At 42.6% G+C, this 19317-nt stretch overlaps 1 protein-coding gene across 1 annotated transcript in view; it reads left to right on the forward strand.

Moving 5' to 3' along the window:
* The first annotated feature begins 325 nt into the window (after window positions 1-325).
* C6H10orf90 (chromosome 6 C10orf90 homolog) overlaps window positions 326-19317 on the forward strand; it is a 98440-nt gene continuing 79448 nt past the window's right edge. The window contains exon 1 of the mRNA XM_064716941.1: window positions 326-463. The gene's annotated coding sequence lies outside the window, so the exon portion shown is untranslated. The remainder of the gene's footprint in view (window positions 464-19317) is intronic.

Below are 19317 nucleotides of genomic sequence, written 5' to 3' on the forward strand. Positions count from 1 at the left end.
AGGGGCCAAGCCACGCTCCCCAGCACTTGTAGGGCAGTGTCCTGCTGGGCATGAGCCTTTGCCAAATGCTAAATCTCTCTCCGGAGCTTCAGATCCAGCAGGCTTGAGAACCTGATCCCGTGGATTGAAAGGAATTGGGCGGGGAGGGCAAAGCAGGAGCTGAACAGCAGCTCCAAAGAGCCCTCAGCACCTGCAGGGAGAACAAAGCAGGGTCTGTTCCTGTTCCTGTTCCTGACAGCAGCAGGGCTCCCTCCACCATGGAGCCTTTGGGAAACTCAGCGTCTCCAGGGGATGCTGGAAACGGGCTCAGCAAAGAGCAGCTCCCATCCTCTCGCTCAGGATCCGCCAGCGCTCACACGGCGAGGAGCAAGGCTCTGGAATAACCGCAAGAGGAAGGCTGGAAAGCTTCATCTGCACCTGCCAGAGCCTGGAGAACAAAGACAAAACAGCCAGCAAATCTAAGGTAAAGACGAGGGTAAATTCAGAATTGCAGTAAAAATGTCCAGCTGTTGAAATCAGAATATTTAATTGTGGGGGAAGTTGGTCACTAACTGATGGCTATGCAATGTGAAATTGAGCTATAAAAAGTTTAAATTGCGTGTTTCTCTTAGCTAATACTCATGCTGAGAGGATAAATGTGAGCTGGTTAGAATTAGGAGAGGGAAATGGATGTACAAGGGCCCAACTTGACTTGTCAAGGACCTTGCTCAAGGAGCAAGATTGCAGCATGAGGCTCTGCACTTTGCCTCTGAGTTATGAAACCAGGATTTCTCTGTTTCTAAAACTTCAGGTTCAATTAATTTTCCTCTCCTTCAAAGTTTGAGAAAGAAAATAAACCATATCAGAAATATAAATGGTGCCAGCATGGGCCTTTTGTTTCACTTCTGCATATCTAATAAACCCCCAGATATATTGTGTGTCTCCAACAAAGCAAGTCCTCCAGTGCTGGGCAGAGATTATTCTCACAAAAGGGAACCTCTTTGTCAAAACAATGGGAATAAGAAAGTTTTCAAGATTAAAATGTCAGGTAGATAAACACATTACTTTGAACCATATTTGTATTCCATGGCTGGTTCAGACACTCCAGCAGTTATCTTCCCCAAAGTAAACATGCGTGAAATCTGATCAGCTCTTCATTGTACACGGAATAAATTATGCAGGGCATTGTAGGAGACTCCTATACGGCTCATTTACACATCTTTTGATAAATGTAATATGCAGATTCCTGCTCCTTTGTGAGGCATTAACCTCGGTGCATATTGATGCTGTTATTCCCAGAGATGACAGGAGCTCAAAGACCTTTCTGTGTCTCTTTGAGAGCTGGCAGGGCCTCGACTGGGGAGGGCCTTGCTCGGGGATGTACAAACGACCTTTCTTTAGAATTCAGCCAGTCATAAATTTCCTTCTCACTGTCAGAGGACTGAAGGTTTCAAGTGGTTTTGATAATGGTATAAAGTGGTTGGGGTAGAGTTCATTGCACTATTCCGGAGGAAATCGCTCCTAATCCACCAACTGCAGGAATTACTGGAAATTTAAATGACAAAAATTCACATTAAGTGGCCAAACTCTTTGAAGATAAATCATTTGGGGTGCTTATCTCAGTTTAAGACACCCAGCAAGCCTATTTGAAGAAAAGAAAGAGCTCCTTAAACGCCTCAGTTTGAGGCTCCACTCAGGCACTGACAATCCACACACATATCAAATCCACAATGAGGATGTTGGAAGCTTTTCCCAAGTACCTGTGCAATGGCAGTTTTTGTTAAAACCTTGTCTGATAGGGCTGCAAAGCAATAAAGCCACGTCTTGATACAGAACATTTACTGATAAATGGGATTGAAATTATGTGCACGCCATTTTTTTGTGCAAAAATGTTCTTTTTCCCTTATTTGGCAGCAAAATGAAAAAAAAGAAAAAGGGATGTTGTTCTCTAAAGGTGAGGATTTGTAGATTTTTCTTTTGAAAGAAGCAAATCTAAAGGAAATCTGAAGGTTTATTTAAAGTCTTCTCCTTACTCAAAGTCAAGGCTATTTATTCTTGCAGCCTTCTTGCTCTTACTCAAAGTCAAAGCTAGGAAAAAAGGAAAAGCAGAATTTTTTGGGCTGTTCTCCCAGCATGTGAGGGCTGGTGGCTGTGAGGAGAGCAGGAGTTTGCTGGATTAAACAAGTCCCCTGCTAAATAAAGCAGCTGCAGGGCTGAGACTGGATGTGCCATTTGCTTGCAATGATCATTTCACCTGACAAGGTAAGGAAGGGCTTTGCTACAAAACATCTCCAAGCTGAGACCGCTCCTGATCCCTGCTTTCATCCCAGCCAGGAGGAACTGGGAAGGAATTGAGGAGCTGGGGAAGTGCCTTGGTTTGAACAGACAGGTGTCTGCTAAAGGAGGCAGGAGCCTCCCCTGAGATGGAAAATGCAAACCCCCTCCCTCTGAATTGGTATAATTTTGAAATTAAGGGGCCCTCAGGCAAAGATATGGGAGCAGGAATAACAGTTCTTTACTAGGGAAGAAAATAAAAATAAAATAAAAATGCAGGAATACAAAACAACACTGGCAGAGTCAGAACATGCCGTGACACCCTGTGGGTCAGGGTGGTGGCAGCAAATAATGAATGAAATATCCTGATTTCATTCAATGGTGGCTGCAATCCTCCTGCAGTGCCAGCTGTGGCTCTGCTGCAGCAGGGATCCTGCACAAGGGGGGAGTTTTCCTCTGCAGCTCCAGGGCTGCTGCAGATGGGCCTGGGCTCCCTCTGGCCATGCAGGGCAGCAGAAAGCTGCTCCTCTGGCAATGCAGGGGGCAGAGGCTGCTGGGGTGTCCCAAAGCCCAGATTGGATCCAGGTAGGAATGCTTGGCTCCTCCCCTGGGCGGGGCATCTCCCCATGGGATGCTGGGATTGGATCAGCCCTGCAGGGACACTCCCTGGCCATGGACAGAAGATAATTAATAATTAATGGCCATGGACAGCAGAGATCTCCTGGAGGGAGGATGGGTTGTGGGAGAGATAAAGAAAAAACTGCCCAATGAACAGAGATAACTGCCCCAGCTCTGACAGATGGTAAATAGAATACACACTCCCAGCCACATCTTGTAACCTAGGACAGGAGGAAGCAGGAGAGTAAATGGCTTTTCCACAAGTCTTTGGAATATTGAAAAGTCGAGCTTTTAGAACTTGGTGAAACCTCCAAAGAAGTCAGATAATTCTGATTTCTTAGTAAAGGAACCTCTTAAAAGCCACAGCGCCATTGGCTTAATCCTCATGTGGATGTGACAACAGCAATTCCAGCAAGGAGCTTTTCAGCTTAGTCAAAGCTCACTCAGACTTCCAGGACCTTGAAGTCCTTGGTTTTGCTCCAACACAAAAACCCCTTACAAAATACTTCCCCAAAAAAATCCCTCTATGAATTGTTGGACACACAAAATTCTAATTTTAAGTTTTCAGAGACATAAATATTTTAGCTGATATATTTGGGTCTGCAGGGCTGTAGAGAGGAGAGGAAGTTCCTTGTTTTTCCTCTATTTACAGTGAAGTGTCGGTCAGGAGCAGCAATTCCATTAAAATCACCATCAGGTCAACCAAAAAATTATTGACTCCAAAATCACAGGGTTAAGATAATTATAGGTATGCAGATATTTAATAGATGAAGCCTTATTAATTATTCTCTAGAGTTTGAATGTGTGGGATGCATTTAGTCAAAACACCTACAAGCTCAGGTGCAGCTGCTAGGGCTTGGAGCAGTGTTTCATAAAAAAGCAAAAAGAAATTAAAATAAGTAAAATCAAAACAAATCAAGGAAAATAAAATAAAATAAAATAAAATAAAATAAAATAAAATAAAATAAAATAAAATAAAATAAAATAAAATAAAATAAAATAAAATTTATTATAAAACTTCAAGAGCAGAAAAGCAAAGGCCAGAGTGCAGCCACTCACTTTTAGGAGCACAATGTCAGGAACAGACCTGCAGTGGTGATTTGGCAACACCACACCAGTGCCAGCAATCCACGTTTTCAGGGGAATTAATTCCTGGTGCCTGCCTGGTTCCAAATGCTTTGGAGACTCTCATTAATGGAAGATGGACTGTGAAGAAAGCAGAGCAAAAAACAGTTAAACAATTTCCTGATCCCCTCTATGCCAAATTCTGGAATAATGAGCAAGATCAGCCCCAGGCTTGGTGGAACACTTGATAACTCCACATTTCCAGTTAAATCCACAGCTCATGTGTTTGGTGCTTGTCTCTGAAGGAAATAATTGCTCACACTCAAAATTACTTGCTGGCTGCTGGCATGGAAAAATATTCTTTGTGTTTCTCTGCCCTGGCCAGGAAGGCTTCTGGATGTTTGTTTTTGGTACCCATATTTTCCTGTTAAATGATATAGGGACAGCTGGCAATCTTTTTATGGATTCATTTACACAATGCTCCTGTGAGATGGGGAAATGTGATTAATCTTCTTTACAGGCAGGGAACTGAAGCAGAGAGAAACCAAGGCTCAGATCTGTGGAGATCTTAAAAAGCCCAGTGACACTCCAAAGTTTGAAAGGAAAAACACCAACCCCACAAAAAACCCAACCTCAGTCAAAATCTTATTAAAAGCATTCAGCATCCCACTCGGTGGCTTCGTCAACAGACTGCTCTGGAAGGAGATGAAGCTTCACTAAATGATCCAAAACAACCCAAAAAGAGGAAAATGAGAAACACAGAATAGTCTAAACTCAATCACCTTTGCCACCACCAGGGCTGGTGCAGCCCTGCCCATCTGCCAGCAGCACCTCCAGCCCCCGGGCAGGCAGAGCAAGGTAATTAATTTTTCACTCCTAATTAACAGCCCTCTAAATGCAGTGCTGCAGCCAATGAGGTTTTCAGGCACTCAGATCAGGGGATATCACTTATTTTTGGAAAGGTACTCACAGACTTCTCCTCTCGTTCTGTCCTGACCTACTTTGGAAGACATCTCTAAAATAGCTTATTTCTCCCACAATAATTGAGTAAGCAGACAAAAAAATAATGCTGTGCTGCCCCTTTTCTACAGTGGTGCAGGCACTGCAAAAATGTGCCTATTAATAGGAAAAATGTAAATTAATCTTTTGTTCCAGAGGGAGAAAATTGTCAGTAAAAGGTGAAGAATAGAACATTTTGTAGTCGATCATGCAAAAAGCATCACAGAGTATTTTGTACTAGAAACCAGGAATCACAGGATCAGTCCCAGAATGGTTTGGGTTGGAAGGGACCTTAAAGACCATCCAACCTCCTGCCATGGACAGGTAACCAAGCTTTCCTTTCCAAGGAGGAAAATTATAATTTCTCTTTTGGTGTAAAAGGTTCTTTCATGCCAAACTTGCTCCAGAGGGAGCAGTTCAGGCTCTTCCTTCTGTTTGTCCCTCATTTTGGGAGAGGCTGAGGAGGAACAGAGGATGTTTGCACCACCCCCCTCAGCACATCCTGCCTTCCACATCGTGCTGAAACATTTTTTTGCTTCAAAGAGGGTCTTTTGCCTTAGGTATTACAGCCAGAGGAAGCTGGAGGGATTTTTTTCCCTTTATTTCAGCTGTCTTATTCCCAGTTTTCAAGCTGCGTACTAAAAACCCCCATCAAATATAGAAATGGGAACCTGCACCACTACTGTGGCTAAGCTAATAGGAAAACCACAAATAGGAAAACCCAAAAATCAGTGTCCAAGCCCTGAATTTGCTGGTTATGCCAATCTCTCGAGCTGTGGAGCTCTTTGAGCAGCAGCCCATGATATTTGTCACAATCTGAACCTTCTACAATTCCCAAACAACTCTCATTTAGAAGGTGGAATTGGGCATTTTCCTCTGACCTTCCTGAACCAATGGAAATCAGGAAAAGCCAAGAGGAGTGGAGTTTTATCCTATTCCTTCAGTCAGCATTTTGTACTATGAACACAATCAATACAGAGCAGGATCTACAGGGGGTTTGGATGAGGCAGCTGTGCAAGGGAAAAAACCCCACTGAAATGTTTAGGAAAGGACAAGTAGGGAAGTAGAAAGGTGGGATCCAGATGGCAAAACCTCACCAATTTCCTTAGGAAAACTCTCACCCTTTTTGCTGCTGAAGGCAGTCCTGGCTATGGGGAGTTACCCAAGGGCTTGGCAGAGGCACCTCAAATTATCAAAACTCCAGATTTTAAGATTTTGGGAAAATTCCTAAAGCCATTTTCTCTGCTTCTGATAAAGGGGGCCCTACTGGCATATCTCATCTGATTAATTAGTAGTATCGTGCTCTGTTAATTAGGCAAAAAATCACACCTCATTGACCTAACACAATGTACATAAAAATCCTCTCATGAAAAATACAGTGAGCTCATGTTTTACAAACTCTTTTTTATCCTCCCTTTTATCATCCTTAATAGAAAATTATACCAGATACAGGCTAAGGAAAATCTAAGTTGCCTCCAGCAAAAATATTGAGGTGGGCAAATGTTTCCATCTCCATATTGAAGATTTGTTAGAGAAATCCTGCAAAGTATTGACTGAGTACCTGGGAAATGTGCAACAGTCAGTAAAAGCAGAGTTACCCGATGCAGAGTTTTCTGCATGCTGTGCTGAAAGGTCATTGTGACCAGCTCAGCTTTAAATGTGTTTAAATGCTCTGATACAAAACTGAGAAAACCGTGACTCTGCAAAAAAAGGGTTGTGGGAAAATCGAGGGATGTTTGGGAGTTGTAACTCTTCAGCACCTGGGCGTGATTGGAGAAAATGGAAGCTTTGTTTAAACTCAAAAATGGAACAAAAGGCCTCTGTAAAGCACAGATCCATGAGCAGGATCCACATCCTGCTGTAAGGGCACGGATTGTTCAGCCTGGAGAGGAGAAGCTCCAGGGAGAGCTCAGAGCCCTCGCAGGGCCTGAAGGGGCTCCAGGAGAGCTGCAGAGGGACTGGGACAAGGCCTGGAGGGACAGGACACAGGGAACGGCTTTAAGCTGTCAGTGGGTAAATTTAGATGGGATTTTGGGAAGGAATTGTCCTCTGTGAGGGTGGGATGGAATTCCCAGAGCAGCTGTGGCTGCCCCTGGATCCCTGGAGCGCCCAAGGCCAGGCTGGACAGAGCTTGGAGCACTCTGGGACAGTGGAAGGCGTCCTTGGGTGGCACTGGATGGACTTTAAATTCCCTTCCAACCCAAACCATTCCCTGATAAATCCACCTGAAAACAGCCATCCTTTGCATTTTAAGAAAAGATAAACAAACAGGGTGCTGCTGCAGCTGATTTGATTTGGCCTGAGCTGGTTTTATCTCCATCCTCACCTGAGGGGCTGTGCAAGAGCAAAGTCAAGCCAGGTCCTCACAGTGAGGAGCTTTTCACATCAACCTTTCAATGTCTTTGAAGTCAATATTTTTAGGGCATAGAAATTAATCACAATTGTAGCACAACCTAAATAATGCTATATTATCTCCCATGTGGAAAAGAACCCCAATTTCCTTTTAATTGAGACCAATAAAATTCAGGTTAGTTGTAAAAACTCAGGAGTGCCAACATTTTATTCATTATTTTTGACCCAAGAATTTCACCATTTCACATCAGACAAGGGATGTTATCTTTGCAATAAAAGGCTATCGGGAATCTAAATGAGAAATCAAATGCTTTTTCATGCTGGTTTATTTTAGATTAGAGAAACTTGAACCAGATGTAAACCTGAATTGCTGAGGCATGAGAAGGGACTAACAGCAGAGTGATAAATATCTGAGCCGTGTTGTTCTAGGTGCAGATTTGCATTAACTCAAATAAATTGATCTGTAAGCTTTTCTAAAACTTAATTAATGCTGCAGAACAAAGCTGGAGATCAATTATCAGCTTGATATCTTGGCTCAGATAAAGCTGAACTAAATTAACCATCCAAAAATGTATGGTATCAATATCACATTGACATGATTACTGGCACGGGGTAGAAATGGATCCCAGTGCAGCCTGAAACACAATCCTTTATTCCCAAATGTGGGAAGTACAGGAGTTCTATCCATAAACTCTCATTTTTCTTTAGCAAAAAGGGCATTTTACACTGAATAAAAAGAGAAAGAAGAGACTAGAGATGCACAGACACAGTGAGTGTTTTTCTAAGTCTACTCAGGAGCAGCTGACTATTTTTTTCTCCAGAACAAGAGAATTTCCTGGCGAGCTGGTGGACAGCTATCATGAAATTGTTAGTTACTGTCAGGAATTAGGTGGCAGGATTGAATTAGTGAGACAGAGATGTGATTTCTGTGTATCTGGTAACTCTTCAGGTACTTTGATTTTGCTGCTTTCTTCTGCTCCTTCTCCAGGCTGATTTTGCTCATAGGTTTGCAGTGTAATTAGGTCCTTTTTATTAAAATCTGTGCAGTGCAGTGCTGTCTGCTTCTTGGAATGAATATAAGGGATGTGTGAAGGAATGCAGATTCCCTGGTTAGGAAGTTCACACACACAGACAAAATATTCAGAATACATCATTGGAGAAGTTCTTCTGGAGTAAATATTACAAATTTCTTTAAATTCACTGATATATTGCAATCTATATTTTTTGTAATGCAGACAAGCCTGTAATGTTTTATATTAAAGTATCCCAAATGAGAGTCAGGCTTATTTGGGCTACAAGGCTGCATTCCATGCAAGAAATATAAATTAATTGTGTATCTTATCCATTGGATCTGAATCTCCATAGATCTTCATGTGCTCGATCTGAACTTCCTGCTGTGACAATAAAAAGAAATTAAAGGTGTTTCCAGTTCAGTCTTGGTGTTAAGGGAGGGATGGATGGATGATGGATGGATGGATGGATGGATGGATGGATGGATGGATGGATGGATGGATGGATGGATGGATGGATGGATGGATGGATGGATGGATGGATGGATGGATGGATGGATGGATGGATGGATGGATGGATGGATGGTTGAACAGTTCTGTGATTTCCTTTTTATCTGTGATTTTCTTTTTATTCTGTGATTTTTCCTTTAATGCCAAACCGCATCCTGTGGAAGCTAAAAATACACAAGTGTTTGTCTTGTCGCCAGCATCATCTTCTCCATGATCCCTGATCCTCCTAAAAGCATTCCAGGCCTTCCACCAGCCTTCCACACAGCGTTATTTCAAGGGAATGGCTCCACTGGAAAGTTTTCCAGTGCTATTTGCCTCATTGAAAAGTGCCCAGTTAATGTTGTAAGAGGCCAGAGGCTGCCACACACTTCAACCTCTGCTTCAGCGAGGCATTAAAAACTTTCCAAGACAGGAACAGAGTATCCCAGAGATGAGTTTAGATCTCTCCAGTCGATTGTATTGATCAAACACTGCTCCATTTTAAACTCTGAGTCAGATAGCCCTAATTTGTTTATAAAAGGGTCTCTTTGAAGGTAGTCTTAATTAAGTAGAAGGAAAACGAGCCTGTCATTGATGAGAGGAGAGCAATATGGGCAGCTAAAGAAATATCCCACCACCAAAACCATCTGCTGGTGGTAAAGCTTCCCAAGAGAATGATTTGGGAATCACTGAATATAAAGGTATTTGTCCTTTGATCAAGGACTCTTGCTCAATTCCCAAAGGGATAACAGACAGCTCCTTGTTGGCTGTACCCATGGAATGGCAATGAGGGTGTGCATGCAGTGCACTGGGAAACTCAGCCTCAAAAATGTCATTTATACAAATGTTTGGGGACTGCCTTGCACCAGGAGACCCATTCCCAGCAGGACCTCAGGGAGCTGCTGGGATTCATGGAAACCACACAAGTCCTGTGACTTGTGGAGGCTGGATTATAAATGACAAACAGTGTCTCCTGCTGAGCTAAGAACTGATCACAAAAATGGGAATAAATTGGATTTCACCTCTCCCGTGCAGCTGCTTTGGGCATGGTGGGCACAGGACCCTGTAGGCTTCATTACACCTTGTAATAAAATACTACAGACTCCAAACCTTCCCCCTCTGAAGGTAATTCTGTCACAGAGTATTTAGGAATATTGGCTGATCGTGGCTTGTTGCTTCATTTTTGCAGTTCCTTTGAAGTCATCAATATCCCAGGTTCATTTGGTGGCAGAGCTAGCTCAGGGGAGAGGAGAAGGATGTGTCATGGATTCAATTCCACAGCTAACTGCTTATTGGGACTCTGATCCTCTAACCCTTCATCAAGGGAAACTGCTGGCCTTGGCAAGGCAGGGGGAAAATGCTCCAGGACGCTTCTTTGAGTTGTTTTCATCCTGTTGCTCATTATTTGAAGATTATATATCCAGTAAGTGCAATAATAGGGGGTTGTTTTTATGTCCCTGCAAGAGTCATCAAGGACATCTAGCAGGAAGGAAAGCCTTTCCCATAAAGTGCAGGGAATTGCTTCCCAGCTACAGGACCAGCTTGTGCAGCTTTTATTTCCATTTCTTTTATTAACTATTAATAATGATATATGCTCTTTGAAGTACACTCTGTTTACACATAAAGAGCATAATGGAACAGCAATGATGAGGCAGAAGGTAAATCTGGGTTTCTAAACAAAACATTGTTAAATGATAAAGTAGTACAAAAGCAAAGAAAATGCAAGGGAAAAAATTGGTCACTTGGGATGCTGTTGCTGCCTTTTGGGACTGTGTGAAGATTGCTGACGAGATTAGATTAAAACCACCATAGCACACAATTAAATTTTCATGGAAAATATTAATTTTAAATATTGATGACAGTCTTTTCTTTCAAACCACTTAAAAAAAATAACTGTAGCAGCTCAGTGGTATCAGGAAACGCAGTGGCACAAGTGAGAGTTAGGGCAGGTAATTTCCATTCTGTGCCAGCAGAAAGTGTTGGCAAACACTTCTGTTGGGGTTTGGGGTGGGAGGGCACCAGTGTCACCTCTGTGGGACAGCCTGGTCATACTTTGCCATGAGGTTAATTAAGAGCTAAAGAAGAGGCACAGGGTGTGTAAGAGCCACAGCCAGAGTGGATTTTTGCATGGGGCCTTCACTTCAGACTGCTGAAGATTTGAGAAATTGTCCAGATGACAGAGGAGGCCACTCTGAAATTGTCCAAATGACAGAGGAGGCTGCTCTGAGCCCCTCTGGAGCCAGGCTGGAGAGCTGGGGATGCTCCTGGAGAGGAGCAGCTCCAGGGAGGGCTCAGAGCCGCTTGCAAGGCCTGAAGGGGCTCCAGGAGAGCTGCAGAGGGACTGGGGACAAGGCCTGGAGGGACAGGACACAGGGAATGGATTTAAGCTGTCAGTGGGTTGATTTAGATGGCATTTTGGGAATTAGGAATTGTTCCCTGTGAAGGTGGGGAAGGAATGGGACAGAATTCCCAGATTTGTTGTGGCTGCCCCTGGATCCCTGGCAGTGCCCAAGGCCAGGCTGGACATTGGGGTTGGAGCAGCCTGGGACAGTGGGATTGTCCCTGCCATGGCAGGAGGTTGGAAGTGAATTATCTTTACGATCCTTTCCAACCCAAACAATTCTGCATTTCCTCTGAGAGGCAGTGACTTCCCTGATGGCATGGAGTGGTTGTTTTTGCAGACAGCCTTTATTCCACTCTAAACCAATCTCTCCTGCTCTCTGCCTGACATCTCCCTCACAGTGCCCTCATGGAGCCTCCAAGGACCATGGAAAAATACACACAACAGATGAGAGTTATGCAACTCCCTGTTCCAGCCACAATCCCTCCCTGCTGCTGGCCTGGGAGTTTCTGCCTTTGTAGGCCCCTGCTCCCACACCTCCAGCCCTGCTGGGCCTGGCTTTGCCAAGTTCTGGTCCTAAAGGTACAAATTAGGGGCAAAGAGGTGATGTGCAGGGAAGGAACTGCAGGTAGCAATAGGTTTTCTGGTTTTGTTCCTTTTTCAGGGTCTCAGGATCTATGAATTGCCTCAAACAGTTGGGCTTTCTTAAGTTTTACCAGAAAGGCAGGAAAAGCAGTGCTGTGTTACCTAGAAGGTAAAATGTAAAGGGGAAAAAAGCATTTATAGATTTTGTATATGCAGTTATTGAGGATATAATTTAAAGAGCAAACAGGAAGTAGAAAGGAGTAATGTTAGACAGAAACAAGGAGAAAACAAAGAGCAGAAGTGAGTCAGTCCTTTCAGTGGATGCAAAATGTTGGCACTGAAGGCAATGCTCTGCCACCTCCTCTATCTCATTTGTCTCAGAGAAATCCTCAGGACTGAGCTCCATGAGAGTCACCAGTGCAGGAAAAAGTAAATCCTGTGGGAAAACATGTGGTGGGGATCTGACAGAGCTCACCCTGATGGTGTGGGAGGAGGTGACCGCCTTCCTCCCATCCCTACAGCAGCTTGAAAACCCTAAACAGGTTCCATTTAACCTGGAACTATGGAAACTCATATTATCCATGAGAAAAAAAGATTACTAAAATTTTTATTAGAGGTGTTTAATTGCTGGGACAGCTTTGCTCTTCTCCAAAACTCACTGTCAAAGGCAACCAGCACTGCCAGGCACAAGAGCCAAAGGAATGTCACCACAGAAAAAAAAAAAACCCTAAACCCAACAAGAATTTCCCTCTTCCCCTGCACTCCCCTGAAACTGTGAGAATAACAGAGAGCAATTAACAGAATATGTTATTTTGTTTTGATTGATGGCTGGGCTGATGAAAAACACTGATTTTTTTTTTTTTTTAATTGAGGTTAATGTGCCTCATTCAAATAACTTAAAAATAAATAATCGCCCCCTGATTTTTTCTTATTAGATTTTTTGTTAGGATTCCTTGCAGTGGGAGCCAGACCTTGTCTCTGTTGCTATGGAAGTCTTGTCTTAAGCTTTACCAAAGAAAAGAATTTAAAAATGTAAATGGGAGATTGACTCAAAAGATATTTATTGTTGCTACAAAGTGCATTGTAATTTCATTATTTTCTTGCTATATATCTTCTTTTTAATATCAGAATAGACTTGTAACGTCAGTTTCAAACTTAGAACAGAATTTTTACATCACAAAATAATTATCTCAGTAATTGCTTGAGATTTTTTTTTAATTGTGGCCAAGAGAGACTGGTAAGGAGACTTGTGAAGGAGGAAAGAACAGTGCACAACTCACTGGCTTTATCAGTCCAGGAGGTAAATATATCCTGACTTTTTAAAAACTTTTTTAAAATTTATGTCCTTTGAAGAGAAAAAAAGGGTTATTTCAAGGAGCTCAGAGTTTCTCTGTTAGGAATGATACTTAAAAAAATTAGACTTAAAGCATGGCCCATTTTGACTCAAACATTCTGGATTGTTGAGAAGGGAGTATTATTTCCTATTTGTAGACTAAACTGGAATCTTTGGAGCAAGTACCCTAGAAACTTTTTTTTTTTTTTAACTGCATACATGACTTGATTTCTGTTGTGTTTTTTGGTTGGTCTTTAAAGCAATATTTGTCTCAAATTCATGAGGGAAAAAAAAAACCAGCACTGAAATTGGCTGTGAAATTGAATTATAAGGATATTGGGGATAAATTAGCAATGAATGTTTCCAGGCAGTGTGATGGTGGATAGACAGACAGGTGTGGATTGATGGATCTCCAGTTTATTTATTTATTATTATTTATTCAGGGATTGGAAACCCATTTGGAATATTCTCCTGAACTGCCCTGGAACCACAGCAAAACTGTTCAGCCAGGAAAGTACAGAGGGCCTAAAACCAGAGTTATGATATTTGTGCTGGGAATCTAAAGAGTTCTGCAATACAGAGACTACTTGGAGCAATTAAATTTCTGTGTCACTCTTGATTGCATCAGAAAGGTGGGGCAAGCACAGGAAAATGCAATAGTGGAGTCTCTCTGATAATCAGATTTATGTTCTTAAGCTCCACAGAAACTTCTGAAAATGGATTATAAGCAGCTCGGTCACTTAGATAACATAATGATTTCTTGGGAAAATACCCTGAAACACCCAATAACCCAGAAATAGCTTTAGCCAGCAATGGACAATGGGAGAAAAAGGAAGAAAAACCCATTCTCTGGCTCTGCCATGGCTTTTGAAGCTCCCTAAATTCCAGCTTGGTGCTACTCTTGGAACCTCTTTGGTTTCCTTTGTTTATTTGGACACGACTTCACGCCTGTGACCTTATTTTGTTCAGTCACCAACATAACAAACCAGGTTTTTTATGCATGATTTGCTCATTAGTGGCTGCTTCAAACACCCCATCTCCCGGTACATAATCCAATTTTAACAATAATTGGGAAAATGATGTCGTGTAATTAGCATTCCGAAATCTGGTTTAATCCGTGTGGCTCTGGGTCAGCTGGGGAGAAGCAATTTCAATTAGTGAGGAATTGCCTGGGCTGGGGCAGCAGGGAGGGGCTGTTACACAACCCTCCTGTTGGTTTTGGGGTTGTTTTTGTTTTTTACTTTTGTTGAGGTTGGGATGGAAGGTATTCAAGACAACAGTTTGTGTTTAGATTTACGTGTTTAATATTTTTATTCATGTTATAGTTTTATAGGTCATGAGTTTTGAAGTTCTTTACTAATAAAGTACAACAAATTATTAACAATTTTTTTGTTACAAGGGTTTTTTAAAGGTTAAATTGTCTAATTAAAAATGATAGTTTATTTTTATTTTAATAACTAATTACTTGAAGTCCACAATGCGGACTTTTTTGTTTAATTATAACATATTATCTAAACTTATGATGAAGAAGGAAGAAGAAGGTGAAGAAGAAGGAAGAAGAAGGTAAAGAAGGAGGATTAGTTTTCCAACAACCTCCCTTGGCCAGGCTGCTCCAGGATCTTCCAGAAAACACAGCCTTGCCAGGAACTGGCTTGGCAGAGCCTCATCCTTTGATGTATCTCAGATCTGTGAGGATCTGATCCTGCACCTTTGGATGTTGGAGGGAGTTTAGCAATTCCCTTGGAGCAGCCTGCAGTGCTGGGTTAATTTGGGCTGGCAGGGTTGGGGCTCATTAGGGCTGCTCTGTGTATGGGGAAGTGCAGGGGATGCTCTGGCCACACACCAGGAATGTCACAGGAGCAAAATTCCATCCGGAGCCTCTTCACAGCCAGCCTGGGAATGCTCCTCCTCAAAACTTGGCACTGCACAGGGAGATGCTCTGCCCTGAGATCTTCCCCTATCAGGAGAAGCATCTGGCAAAAAAAAAGGAGTGAAAAAAACTTCCCAACAGACAAATGAGGGCAGACATGACTAAGGTTGGAAATATCCTTATAAACCTGTCCTGTGTGGAGAAATGGAGATCTTTATTGCTATGCAAATGGCTGTTATGTACAAGTCTCACCGGCTGCAGTGGAGATGAATCATTTAAATTGACTTAATCACTACATATTCTCTTAAAGGGTTATCTGAGAATCTCATTAAGTGCCACTGCTAATGGCTGGCATGTTTAGGCCATTGTTTTAAAACTCAACAGTCACCGAGTTTCCTGTCTGACAGAGAAACAAAAACCCAGGAGCTCGACAGCCTGACTTTTTATTTTGGATGCTTCACTTAATAACTCCTCAGAGAAAAAGAGTGACAGCATAGGGATTTGTGGTCTCACTTCAAGGTATTCCACAATCCAGCCTGAGAAAGTCTCAGCATTTTCTTAAGCTATTTAAAACAGAATAACTTAGGGCTTGTAAGTGTCTCCTTTCTGACTTGTTGCTTGCGCACTCTCCAGTCACATCCATGGGGATGCACCTGGAGCTCACACCATGCAGGAGTCCCCCTGGCTCCCATTTTTCCATCCATATTAGATTTAATTGTGCTGGCTAATACAAGGATTTAGGGGATCAGCTCGGGCAATATTTCTTAATGATATAAAGTAGCATAGGAGCACAGAGCTTGAAGCAGAGGATTGAATTCTCAGGCTTAATGAGATACGGGGCTCTGGCTTATCTATTCAGGCAGGGATTTTTATTGACAGCAGGAGCATGAATGCAAGCTTTGGAAATAAAGTGAATGCAGCAGCTACCCAGAAGATCACCTTGACTGCAGCTCCTGCCGTCAGATGCCCAATCTGCCAGGAAGCTTCTGCATTATCCCCAGCCTCAGTCCAAATTTGAAATCCAAAGGTTTCAGCTCATCCCTCCCATTTTCTTCCTCTGCAGAGCAGCTGGCACACAGACCTGCCTCTGTCCTCTCAATCTTCTTTTCCTTCCCTCGGTGATTTTCCACTTTGCACCCCTAAACACCTTCTCCCCTCACTTGTTGCAATTGGTTTTATGCAAAATGGGCTTAATCCTTCCTGAGCCACATCCCTGTGCCAGCACATGGGTGGAGGAATGCAGAGACATCACAGAATTCCTTCCACAGGCTGCTTTGGGTTGGAGAGGACCTCAAAACTCAACTCATTACACACCCTGGGACTCCTTCCATTATCCCAGGTGGCTCCAAACCCTGTCCAACCTGGCTTGGACACTGCCAGGGATCCAGGGCAGCCACCCTGTGCCAGGGCCTGCCCACCCTCACACGGAACAATTCCTTCCCAATATCCCATCTAAACCCACCACAAACTCATTATATTCTTCCTGATCATAAGCAGGGGGGTGTATTTTACAAACGCAGCAGTAACACAGTGTCTGCACCCCAATAATTTTGTTCCTGTGGTACCAGTGGGGCTGGTTTGGGCCTGGCTTAGCCTGAGGGTGGGATGTGGGCATGGATCTGTGCTGGACATGGCACCCAAGGGATGGCACAGTGAAACCACAGCAGTGAAGGTGCAGGGGTTGAATCTCGGGGGTCCTGGGGGTGCTGAGCACCCTCTGCCAAGGTCAGTGGGATCAGGACACGGCCCCAAAGGCACCGAGGGCGACCAGGCCGCTCAGAGCCAGGTTTTTATTTCTGGAGATCACACGGCGCTGACAAACCTATCAAGTAATATTCAAGTACTACCAGTGGCTCTAAAAGCAATGTAAATTCACATGCAAACGAGGTGCAGCCCTCCAGCTCCTGGCAGATTGCCAGGGCAGCCTGTGCTGCTGCCCCATCTTTTATGGGAAAGCCATCAGTCACCCCCAGCACCCAGGGAGCAGAATTTCCCTGCATGAGCTGCATGAAGATGGCACTGCACACTCCTGTCCTACCCAGGGCTAAGGGATTCTGCTCCCAGTGTCACCATGATATTTTCTGAAAAACCCTCTGTGCCCAGGATTTTCTCCTGGGAAGCTGAGAAGCCTCAGGGAGGAATGAAAACAATAATTATCTGATTTGCTTCTCCTGTGTTTGCTGCTTTGTAATGTGGCTTGGGCATTGTTTATCAACAGGTGAATGTTTGATTGGTTCCATGGGAATTGTGTTGAATTAATGACCAATCCCAGTCCAGCTGTGTCAGACTCTCTGAGCAGTCACGAGTTTTTATTATTCATTCTTGTTATGCCTTCTGATGTATCGTTTCTCTTTCTTTAGTATAGTTTTAGTATAATATAATATATAATATATCAGCCTTCTGAGAACAAGGAGTCAGATTCTCATCCTGGAGACCTCACAAACAACACATCCCAGCACTGGGTTGGCTCATTGGTTCCTTTTCCAGCCTACTGAGCAACTGTAGAAATTGGATTTATAGGATTAAAACAATAGGGTGTTTTGGAAGCAAAATTCAGAGTTCTTGTGTATGAGCAAGTGATAATCCCTGGATAAAAAATGGAGTTTAACTGTCCTGTGTACATTCCCTCTTAGCAAATATTGTATTTCTTCCCATTTCACTGGCTACTGGGTACATTTGCTTCTCTATAAAGAATATCACAGAGAAAAGTAATTCTTGGGGGCAAAATCCCAGGCTTGGTCACCCCTACAAAAACATTTGGGGGAGGAATAACTGTAGAAATTTCTCCTGTTTACAGCTTGATTGCTTCTTGGAGTGAAATGTTAATAATGCAGCAGTGGCCAGAGAGGGTCGATAATGAGGTAATGTGTATTTATGGGCTCTGTGTCCAAATGATCCTCAGTGCATGGTTATTTGAAAATAAATAGTGTATTGATTGAAACAGCTACGGGACAAAATGGGCTTTCAACACGTGGGGAGAGCTGATAATTACTTGGAATATTTTTCCTTGTTGTTAATGCATCAATGAGTCTGGTTTTAGCTCTTTTGTATAGAAAGGCAAATCCACTCACAACAATATGATAATTTTTATAGGGTTTTTTTAAAAAATATATATCAGGGTTTTCTGCATCACTTGGAAAATTCTGTGATGAAAATACAATATTCACACCTATTTCCCATCACTGGGATGTTTCCATAGTCTCATTTCAACACAGTCAATGCCACTTTGAAAGAGGTTTTAAATGGCATTTAATGCAGCCGTGCTACTAATATTCCATTAAAACCACATAACCTCCTGCCATGGGAAAAATCAACAGAACGAGCTGCAAGTAGTGCAATTTATAGAGTTCAATACCCAGCTCTTAAAACTCTCCATTTTGGGGGGTAGTCTTTATGGCAATATTTTTGGGAAATAAATGAAAATTATGTGAAAGATGAAAAAAGGGAGGAAAAACCAATGGAAAGAACAAAGCAGGGTTTTCATATTAAGAGATTCCCCTTGGTGATTCTATGGATCCTGACCTCATATTCAGTTTTCCTTGTATTCTAAAGCCAACAGATAAAATTCCTACACAGAGAGAAAGAGCTGACGTAGCTTATCGGGTAAATATCTGATTAAAAATTTAATTCAGTTCTGAAAATGCTGGGGTGGGTTGAAAATTTGGAGTTTCAAGCAGGAAGTATAGCGACAATGTATTGCTTGTTTTCTTTCATCCCAAAATTGCACATGAAAAATTAAAGGTTCTTTTTAAAACATTTAATAACTCTTATTCCGAGCTGCAGGCAGTCAAATCGGGCTTTCCCCAAATATCTGGGATGTTGAGATGTTTGAACCAAATATTTGGTATTGATATTTACCTATGGAATACTCATCCCAAATATTTGGTGTTGACTCTCGCAGAGGGATGTAAATATTGACCTGCAGAGCTGAGCTGGGGATGAGGAAGATACATTTTTGTTTTGTCTTACAGTCAGCAAGCACCACAATTGCCCACATCACTGCCCAGCCCTTGGGCTCTGCAATGGGAAAATGCAGATTTAGGAAGTTTGAGGATGTGTTCACTGTCCTCAGGGTGACACACCCAAGATGTAACTTATCCTCCTTCACCTGCCTTTGCTCCTTTAGATCCTTTTCAATGAGGTCACAGCTAAGAAAACCACATTATTGTCTCCTCTAGGCACTTTTTTCAAGTGCCATTAAAATCTATAGCATTCTGTCCCTTGGCCTCTTCTATAATTCATAGGTATTTTGTAGTTGTGATCTTTTATATTAAGAACTTCCAAACCCCCCTAAACTATCAACTTCAATCCCACTTAATTGCCTGCCTGCAGCATCAGAAAGCAAAAAGGATGAATCATTTATTCATTTATAAACCTTCTCTCCACAGCACATCCAAGCTTT

The sequence above is a fragment of the Zonotrichia leucophrys genome, chromosome 6, assembly GCF_028769735.1.
Source record: "Zonotrichia leucophrys gambelii isolate GWCS_2022_RI chromosome 6, RI_Zleu_2.0, whole genome shotgun sequence".
Taxonomy (NCBI): Eukaryota; Metazoa; Chordata; class Aves; order Passeriformes; family Passerellidae; genus Zonotrichia; species Zonotrichia leucophrys.